The following is an 11,131-nucleotide window of genomic DNA, read 5'->3' on the forward strand; positions in this document are numbered from 1 at the left end:
TCCGTCGACGTCGAATCGTCCCCACGGTCTCGTAGGCAAGATCCCGATACTCTTTTGACTTATCATTCAATTCTTAGATCCACTCTGAATTAATTAGTTACTTGCAAGATCCCTATTCTTGCTCAGTACAATTTTAGATTGATCACAGATTAATTATGCATACGAACTCTTTACCCGAATAATTACTCGTTAAGAACTGTCGTGAACATATTGGACTGAGAACTATAACGTATAGAACTATTATGAATAAAATGGACTGTGGACAATAACGTATGACCATTCACGTTATAATACATATACTGTGATAACCTGCACGGATTTATTTGACGAATGATATTAAAAATAATATTATGATAATAGATACTGTAAAGATAAAATAAAATTAAATTATTTTAGATTAATTTATAATTTTAAAGAATTTATTGACAAAATAATCAATTTAAAATAATTATTATTTTGGTAAAAAATCATTTTAGAGTAATTATAATAAATTAATAGAATTTATTTGACAAAAGAATTATTTTAGAATAATTATAAATAATTTAAAAGAATTTATTTTGGAAAAGAGTTTATTTTGGAAAATAATTATTTTTTAATTAATAGTTTATGACTGTGTAATTGATAGTTTTAGAAATGACATTTCATGTACCTTGTCATCGACATGTTGACACTCTTATTTATACTCACTCATGTTATATATGCATTTCTGATTTATCGTTAGCTTGTATAGTCATGCTCATGTCATATTAATACTCGTAATTATATTCTATCATATGATTACTCATTTGATTCGTGCAATTGACTGATATCATATCCTTATCGTACTCGCTTATGCACTAGCTTAGAATCTCGTGTAGGTTTGCTTTGCAAATTCGCTGCCGGTAAATATATTATTATTTGCGGCTTTGTATAAATAATTGTCGGCCATGTATATTATTGATGGCCTTGTATTGTAATCGTTGACTCATTTGTGGTTGTGTATCATTGTGGTGGATGGCCTTCGTGCCTATGTATTTGTTTCATTCCTGTGTCGGCTATACGCCTTGATTTTCCTCCAAATTGTGGAGATGAACCGACTATATCCTTGTAGTTCTTCTCTGTTGACGTTGTAGGATTCCTCTTTTGTGACGTCATTGTACTTGTGATTATTTTCTATATTTCATTTTCTTGGATCGCTTCCTCGTGTAGCGTGTATATCTCCTTTTCGATCGATATGAGTCGTTTTCCTTATTTTCTGCATTGACCTATCGATCGTCGAATTTGATTTTAGGATTTCTCACATTATCTTTATTTCATATTATATATATATTGTAATGAATCATTCTTTTAATTATGTGATATGCCTTGATATTATCGTACATGATCATTCGTATTCGTTATTTCTGGTTGTGTTTGAGAACCATTAGTAGTCATGACCGTAGTAGCCTTGTGTGACCTAGAGACATGTGTCGTGTTGTTTTAGAAAAACGAGAAGAGTTGGGATGGGGAAGTTAATGTTCATGTGATCGGATAAGATTGTTGATGAATCTTCCAGGCTCGCTCCCGTGGTTGGTGTCGCCACCGGGGTTGGTTTGTAGGGCTAAAGTGAAGTGTGTACATCACCTTAGTCAGTGAAATCGTTTCGTCACCCGAGTTTTGCTTGAGTTCGGACTAGGCAGAAAACAATTTACGTGTAGTCCTCTGGCCGCATGTGTAGCGGGATTGGATGCACGTAGGGGATTTGTGAACAGTCAGTATCTGATGACAGGAGCGTTGACTCTGTGTGAGATGTGACCGGTGATCTGTTATAGAATGGCTAGTTACATGACCTCGTTTCTTGGCTAGGTATGATTTCTTGTGAGATGTAGGCCAGTTGTGTTTCTTTTCATACATAGATCGGGATTAATATTTAATTATCTATAATTTGAGACATATGGTATATACATGAGGGTTTTCTTGTTTGGATTATTTCGCTCGACATCCTATGTCTCTTGTTGTAGATTTTTAAGTATTAATTCCATCTAGTTGTATGACCTTGTTAGTTGGATGATTGTTCTGATCGCTAGTTGCATGATCGACTTGTTACTTGATTGATTTTGTAAAATTTCCAGTTGCACGTTCTTTTGTCGTTTCTATTATCGTATCGATTTCCGCTTTAGATTTTCGTTCGTTCTTTTCTTTTGTGGGGTCTTGCTGTATGCCATGCACCCTGACGTACACCTGTTTTCTCTGGTGTACGTCAGATTTAGATGATGGACAGCTTCAGTTCGGAGTCGTACAGGAGCCAGAGGATTCCTCGCAGGAGTGCTCTGCAGACCGAGTAGAAGAAGCCAAAGCTTAGTTAGTGGTCCTCCATTTACTTTTGTAGCACCTTCCATTCTGTTGATCAATGTATTTTATATTTTCTAGCATTTCTTTCAGATAGTCTTGTATAAGGGCATGTTGACCCGAATATTATGCCTGGGATGACATTCAGTTGTGATATATATATTTTATGTTCAGAGTTGTTTATTATATTCTCGCTACTGTGATCGGGGACCTATGCCTTCGTTTGTATTTCTTGACGCTTAGCGTATTAGATTGAGAAGGCGGGGTCTAGCACTTATCTCTCCTCAGTTTAATACGTCGCGGGCTTGCTCGCGTCCTGATTCCCTGGTATTTTGGGAAGTGGGGCGTGACACCAATACCTTAATGGTGAACCATATAGCCCGTCACAATATAACTTAATGGTGAACCATTTACATGAACGATCTCCCGCTCAAGACTCAACTATCATACATTTCACAATTCTATCTCTTGCAAAGTTCTATGGTATCATCGCCTCACTATGCGGAAAGGACTACATGTTCAAGCATCTTAAGTAAATATTGCCCACTAACCACATCGCATCATCGTGCAGAATGAACTACCTATTTAGGTATCTTATAGGTACGTCTCATTAGTCTCGTCGCATCACCATGCGGAACAGACTGTCTCCTTAGACATCCTCATCACATCACCATGCGAAACGGACTGCCTCCTCAGGCATCCTATAAATACGGCTCACTAGCCTACTTCAACGGTATGCTGACGCACTACCTTAAGCAGTACTGAGCCATGCCCATCAGCGATATCCATACACACACATATATTGTTCTAACTAATCGTCTCCCCGTCGTGGTAAAAAACAATACACGCAACTATCCTCTTCTCGGAAGTCCGCGTGTGCCAAGCCTCCATAGGTATACGTCTATGTCGTACATATAAATCATTGTACGTCTCGAACCCCGTGTTCACTATAGGCGTTAAAATTGCCTACAGGTCCCGAACGTAGCTAGAGAGGACGTACCATCGAAACAATGAAGCGGCAAATCGCTGATGACATTGTAATAAACCCGCACACTCATCAGCCGGCTCTAAGTGGCCTATGCGCTCGTCAGCCGCCTACAAGCTAACGAAACGCATAAAGAGAATCGGTAAAGCGGACAAATCAATGAAACAACAAAATACGCGTAACAGCGAAACAAGTCCAAACCAAACGAACCTAAAAAACCCCTGGCGGCCGAATTGTGTCAAAATAACAAGGACGAAAGCCAGTGGCTCGCATAGGCGCGAGCCACCAAATGAGAAATGGACATTGTTGGTCCTATTTCTCCACTGTCAGCCAAAGGTGATCGTTTCATTTTGGTAATCACCGATTATTTTTCAAAGTGAGATGAAGCAGTTCCTCTCAAAGAAGTAAAGACAAGCGACATCGTCAAGTTCATCAAACATCATATCATTTACCGATATGATGTTCCAAGATGAATCATGCACGACAACGGCCCTTAGTTCGTAAGCAATGCCTTCACTAAATTCTGCGAAAATTTTAGAATTGAAGATGTCTCATCGACGATATATAATCCCACAGCGAACGGATTAGCTAAAGCTTTCAACAAAACAATCATAAAGATTTTGTCAAAACTCATGAGGACCAACAAGCGAGACTGGAATGACAAACTCGGCGAAGCTCTTTGGGCCTATCGCACCACAGTCTGCACACCTATCGGAGCGACTCCGTACTCTCTAATGCATGATTGTGAAGTGTTGGTCTTCTTGTTTTGATGATGTTTAACAAACAATTTACCACTAACGTTGTTTGTCTAGTATTTGTATTTTTTTATTTATTATAGACAAACAACATAGTTGGAGGATGGATGGAATAGAGTTTCAACGATCATATCCAAAGGAGGTTGGCAGAATGTCGGTGAAGCTTATGCAATTCAAGTTAAAGATCGAGTTCAAGCTTCATCCGCAAATATATCAAGTCAAGTCTATTGAAGATCAAGATCAAGCTTTGGTATATTTAGTTTAGGTTTTATATTATGTGTGTTAGATACTCTAAGCTCAATATCATATACACACACGTATTTGGTTTCTAAGCTCAAATATTGTATTCTCAGTTTATAGACTTAACAATCATCATATACATATTTTATCAAGTCTATATAATCATTGTGCAAAGTTTTAAAATATTGTTTATGTCAAAACATCAAACTTCATGTATATCACTTTTTTCATGTTTTGAACACTTTTGCAAAATAATGAGATTTCACAATTGGGAAATGCAAATTGGAAAATTCTTATTGTAACATGTTCAAAATATCATTTGCAAACATTTCTCAAAGTTTCATCAAGTTTGGAATTGATTTGTTATGTTTAAAGGAATTTACAAATTCACGTTTTCGTTCGTGCACATGTTCGTGTGTGTTTTACAAAACTGATGAGTTTTCGTAAATGGGAAGTGATATTTGAAAATTTCTTTCTCTGACATGTTTATCTACATGTTTAGAAACTTTTCTCCAGTTTTTACTATTTTTGGAGTTGATTTACTGTGCCAATTGATTTTACAAAATCGTATATGTTAACAGTTTTTCAGAAACTGTAAATTTGTGTTCAAATATTTATTTCTCTCAACTGGGAAAATATTTTTCAGAAATTCTTTCTCTGACATGTTATTCTACATGTCTAGAACATTCCCCAAAAATTTCATAATTTTTAGAGTTCATTTAATATTTTAAATTGATTTTACAAAACAGCTGCACACTGCTACAATAACTACGGTCGACCGGACCGGTCGACCGGAAATGTCTCTGGAACTTTTTCAGGTTTGTACAGTGCGAGCGGTCGACCGAAAAAAAGGTCGGTCGACCGCCTAGCTCCCAGAATGCCCATAACGGTTATTTTTTTGTATCCGTTGGAGGGGTTTTTGGTCTTTTGGTTTGGGCTTTTGTTTGAGGTATTGGGAGGCTATAAATACCCCCCTTATACCTCAGTTTTAATATATCTAAGAGAATGTTTTAAAAAAAGTTTAACAAGGGTTTAAACTTGTTTAAGTGTTGTTTAAGTTTGTTTAAGAATCTTTTAAGCATTTGAGTGTTTGGGTTTGTGAAATTAACTTCACAAGAGCTTGAGGAGTTCTTCTATTGGTGCTTGATCTACTTGAGAAGTCTTCTAAACTCTATTTCTAGCTCTTTTTATATATTTGATTATCATTGTTATTAAGCTAGAATTATATTGAGTTTAGTTTTGATTTATTTAATCTCATTATTACACACACCCACATTGAGCTTTTAGTATTTACATACATAGTATAGTTGGGTGGTGAGAGATTGTAACTTTTAATAAATTTATATTTGTTACATTGAGTGTGTTGTGAAGTTTTCGGTGAACTAGAAAACCGTATTGTGAGGGTGGAGTGTAGCCACATTGTGAGAGAGTGTGTGGAGATCTCCTCGAGGTGAGGAGCGGAGACGTAGGTCGTGGAGACCAAACTCCGTGAGAGAAATTATGAGGTGTAAACGTTATTCGGGTGAGCGTAAAAAACCCGGTTGTGATAGTGGATTCTCCCCGGGAGTGGGGAGCGGAGACGTAGGACGGAAGGTCCGAACTCCGTGATCATCTTTGTGTGTTTGTGATTGTCCTGGCGTCTCACTTGTGCTTATTGTTCATATCATTCTTGTCGCAATTATCTATTGTTCACATTGTCCACTATCTTGTTTATCTTGTTTATGTTTATATCACCCTTAGATTATATATCCTTGCATATATATTTTGCTATATATCTCTTTGCTAGGATATATCATATTGTATATTACTTATCCTAGCTCATATATATTATTGCATTTCATACTTGCTAGGATAACTTGTTAATTAGTTTTAATTAACATTTAATCGGATTAGATTAGCATAAGACCCTAATCACCCCCCCTCTAGGGTTTAACATGAAGCTGTTCTTCCCTTAGAAATTCAAATTCCATCCATTCGTATTGCTCTCGCAACAGGGATGGCAACGGAGGAACAACATCAGAAACGTCTCAAAGAACTTGAGATGTTAGACGAAAAGCGTTTGGAAGCTCACCAACAAATCAAGTTTTACCAGGCCAAAATCTCCCGGGCTTTTGATAAAGAGTCCGACAATGAAGCTTCAAGGAGGGAGACTTAGTTCTTGCCGTTCGGCGACCAATGTATATATATATATATATATAGGAGATATGTCTATATATATTTATACATACACACACTTACATATGTATATAAACACACTGACAAAGTTATATATATGCATGTATATATATACACACATATATACATATATCGAGAGAGAAAGATGTATACATATGTGTATATATCTATATACATATATACAAATGGTTATATTTATATATGTAAATGAATGATCGGACAAGTGTGCTGTGCTGTGTGTTGTGAGTGTGTGTGTGTGTGTGTGTGGTGTGTGTGTGTGTGTGTGTGTGTGTGTGTGGGTGTGTGGTGTGTCGTGTATATATATAATATATATACTATATATATACCTATGGTACTGAGAAATCTATTTGCTTTTATGTTAGCGCACCGCGCCTCAAACACTGTCATAATTGCAAAGCTCACGGCGAGGTTGAGGGTGTGCCACCGTCGCAGTATGAGATCAGCTGCAAATCCTATTTTCACATTATATGAATATAATATATAATACTCAATAATTTACACACTATAATATATCAAGTCACGATGATATAATACCACTCATCGTAAGAATGGGCGTAACTAAATTATAATACTCTCACATACATAGTCGTGTATATACATTACATACAATATAATACTGACTAACGCATTATATAGGCATATAATATGTGATGTGTTGTGTGTGTGTGTGTGTGTGTGTGGTGTGTGTGTGTGTGTGTGTCGTGTGTGTGTGTTGCTCATTGGTGCTGGGTCCAGCCCAAGATAAGACCTACATGAGGAGGTCTACATGAATTAGAATTCTATCTATAATAAGTCAACATGAATTAGGATTCTATGTAGAAGAGGATTTGGAGGATCTATTTGAAATAGGAATAGGTTTGGAGAATTCTATATAAGAGAGCCCTGAGATCAATATTTATATGAACAGTTTTTTCAGGTGAACAGTACTTCGGTGCTATAGTGCCGTGAGGAGAGAAAAGAGAAAGAAAAATTCAGATTCTGGATAGCTCGGGTGTCCGATTGCAGTGATTCAAAAGCCGTTGTCTTTAGAATGACTACGCCATCGAGGGTACGGTACTGATTTCTCCATGGAAGTTGGAGATTTTTGGTGAGACAAGTTTTAGGATTTTGGTGCCCTAGAGGTAACACTGTATGTTTCTCTTGTGATTTAATCCTCAAGTTCTGGTGTAACTTGGAGGGATTGTACTCTTGATTCATAGTGAAATATTTCTTTCTAGATTACCCCATGGACGTAGGCACGATTTACCGAACCACATTAAATCTTGGTGTTTGCTTACTTGTGGTTTTTTTCTGTTTGTGGGAAATTTCGAAGAAGAAAATTGAGAACAAAAATGTGTTATTCTCTTTAACTGACTTAGAAAAAAATGATTACAACACTCTCAATACAATTTCTCTCTAACAAACTTTAAAAAAGAAACTACAATTCTTCTCAATCGGAATTCCGATTTACAAAAGAGGGAAGGGATCGACGGAGACCCTTCACTTTGTTTAAAACTGGGTTCTTCACGGTAGCAATGAGATGCCTCCCTCGAAACTTACGTCGAGTTTGCTTCTCATTAACGATCCGACGTTTTACCTCGATGGATTGAAGTCGATAAAACTTGCGTGACAAAAAATAACTCTTAATGAGTTTAAGAACTCTGTGCTAGTTTAAACTCTGTAGAAGAGTTGATTTGAACCAAAATTCGGTTAATAAGCCAAGTGCTAAGACTCCAAGGAGTTCTGTTGTCGAAGAATGCTTCCAGATCGGATGATTGAAGAAGCCCTTTGCTGATCTCTAGATCCGAAAATGCTCAAAAGATCTAAAGATCCGAACTAAGCTGATCTTTCAGTTATTTATAGGCGATTAGGGGGTGTAATCGCCTCTAAAATCGCTCCTTTGTGTGGCTTATTTGATGTAACCGCCCCTTAAATCACTTCGGAGTAGAGTTGTGATCCCCTCAAATCATGGAAAACAGTTTTGAAATCGTTCAGCTCGTGTTTAAATGAGTCAAACTCAAGAATTGCGTTCTGGCATGAATTTTACGTTCAAACGCAACATTTGGAAGCTCGAACGCAGCGTCTAGAAGCTCGAACGCAACGTCTGGAAGCTACGTTTGCAGAGGTTTGGAAGCTGCGTTTGGCAGCACTTGGAAGCTGCGTTTGGCAACGCTTGGAAGCTGTGTTGGTAGCTAAATTTGAGCTGCATCTGTAGCGTTCGGATGATGCATTTGTGTCCGAACATGAGCTGTGTTGACACCTGGATCTGAGCTGCGTTTGCAGCATTTGGAGCTGGATGTGAGCTGCTTTTGTGGCCAGGTTTGAGCTGCATTTGCATTGCTTTGGCTCTGGAACGAGGCCACTTGCGTTTTGATTTGAAGAGACTGTTAATTTGTAGTCTCCTTTGCTAGAGAATTGCAAAGATCATCATTTTGTAACCTTCATTTTGGCTCCTTGAAAATACGAGAGTCGTCAGATTGTAACTCCCGATATTGATTGTGAAGGCTATTAAATTAGAACTTTCATCGGTTATTGTGAATGTTGTCAGATTATAACCTTCATCGCTCTACATGAAAGTTTTCAAATTATAGCCTTCTGGAAGCCATCAAATTATAACTTTCATCATTGGTGTTTGATGGGGATCAGCTATCTACAGTAATTTTTAGACAACCTATATTTTTATTGCTGCCATTATTCATTTAGTGTTTAATTCCGCAGATTAATCTCCATAAAATCCCTAACAAGTGGTATCAGAGCCCTGGTTCGAGGCATGCTTTGGGATGAAAAAGATGAAGAGTTTTGGCACAATGAGATAAAATTGGATGGTTCTAATTGGCAAGTATAAAAGTCCAAGATGGAAGATATTCTGTATTATAAAGATTTACATGAACCTATTGAGGGAGATGAAGCCAAGCCCTAAAAAATGACTGATAAAGAATGGAAGAAACAACACAAGAAGGTGATCAGTTATATTCGGATATGGATCAACGTTAGTGTGTTTTATCATGTATCGGGTGAGACTAATGCGAAGTCTCTTTGGAAGAAGCTTGAGGATCTCTACGAGCAGAAAATCGTGGGAAACAAGGCATTTATTATGAGGCGATTGGTGAACTCAAAATTCAAAGAAGGAAGCAACATAGCAGGACACTTGAATGAGTTCAAGAGTTTGATTAATCAGTTAACTACCATGAAGATGACTATCGATGATGAGCTACATGCTTTATTGCTATTAGGTTTTTTGCTAGACAGTTAGGAGACATTGGTTGTGACAGTCAGCAACGCAGCTTCAGATGGTGTGTTATCGATGAGTATGGTTACTAGTAGTTTATTCAATGAAGAGTCTCGGAGGAAATATACCAGCACAGATAACTTACAGGCACTTATCACAGAATAAGGGCAGGAGCAGGTACATGGACCAGTTTAGAGGTCGTGGCACATCCAAGGGCAGATCAAAGTCTAAAAGGAGATGTTGTTTTTATTGTGGGAAGCCAGGTCATATCAAGAAGAATTGTTGGGCATTGAATAAAGAGCAAGCTGGGAACAAAGATGAAAAGAAAGATGAGAAGAAGAAAGCTGACAGTGTCACTACAACTACTTTGTCTGAGATTGATATTATTCTCAGTTGTAGGGAAGAAAACTGTATGCATGTTGCAAGTCATAATTCTGAGTGGATAGTGGATACATGAGCTACATGTCTTGCTACCTCCAATCGAGATCTTTTCACGGCATATAAAGCAGGTGACTTTGGCAACGTGAAGATGGGTAATACCAGCTACTCGAAGATTGTGGGACTTGGTGATATACACTTACAGACAGATACTGGATGCACATTGATAATAAAGAATGTGCGGCATGTTCTCAATTTGCGGCTTAACTTAATTTCGGGTCTTGCTTTTGACCGAATGAGATATAAAATTCAATTTGGTGGAGAAAAATGTAAAATCACCAAAGGGTCTCTTGTGGTGGCTAGAGGAAGTGTATGTTGCAATTTATACAAGACTTAAGCGAATGTTTCATATGATTCTTTGAGCATAGCTCAATACGGTGACACTCTCAATTTGTGGTATAGGAGGCTCGGGCATATAAGTAAGAAGGGGTTGCAGATATTGGCAAAGAAGTCTCTCATTTCCTTTGCCAAAGGTTTGTCACTCATTCCTTATGATTATTGCTTATTTGGCAAACAACATAGAGTTTCTTTTAGTAAGTCTTCTAAAAGAAAAGATAATATTATGGATTTGATTTATTCTGATGTTTGTGGTCCTATTGAGGTGGAGTCCTTGGGTGGTAATAAGTATTTTATCACATTTATTAATGATACATCACGAAAGATGTGAGTTTTCTTGTTGAGGACAAAGGATCAAGTGTTTTCAGTCCAGCAATTTCATGCCATGGTGGAGAAGCAGACAAGAAAGAAGTTGAAGTGTTTACATACCGATAATGGAGGAGAGTACACTTCCATTGAGTTTAGATATTATTGCTCCAAGCATGGTATTCGGCATCAGAGGACAGAGCCAGGCACACCACAGCATAATGGAGTTGTAGAGAGGTATAACAGAACTATTATGGAGAAAGTCAGATGCATGTTGAAGATGACAAAGTTATCTAAGAGCTTTTGGCCTGAAGCTGTTCGCACTGCATGCTACATAATTAATTGGTCTCCTTCAGTTCT

Source organism: Asparagus officinalis, chromosome 6 (assembly GCF_001876935.1).
Source record: "Asparagus officinalis chromosome 6, Aspof.V1, whole genome shotgun sequence".
NCBI lineage: Eukaryota > Viridiplantae > Streptophyta > Magnoliopsida > Asparagales > Asparagaceae > Asparagus > Asparagus officinalis.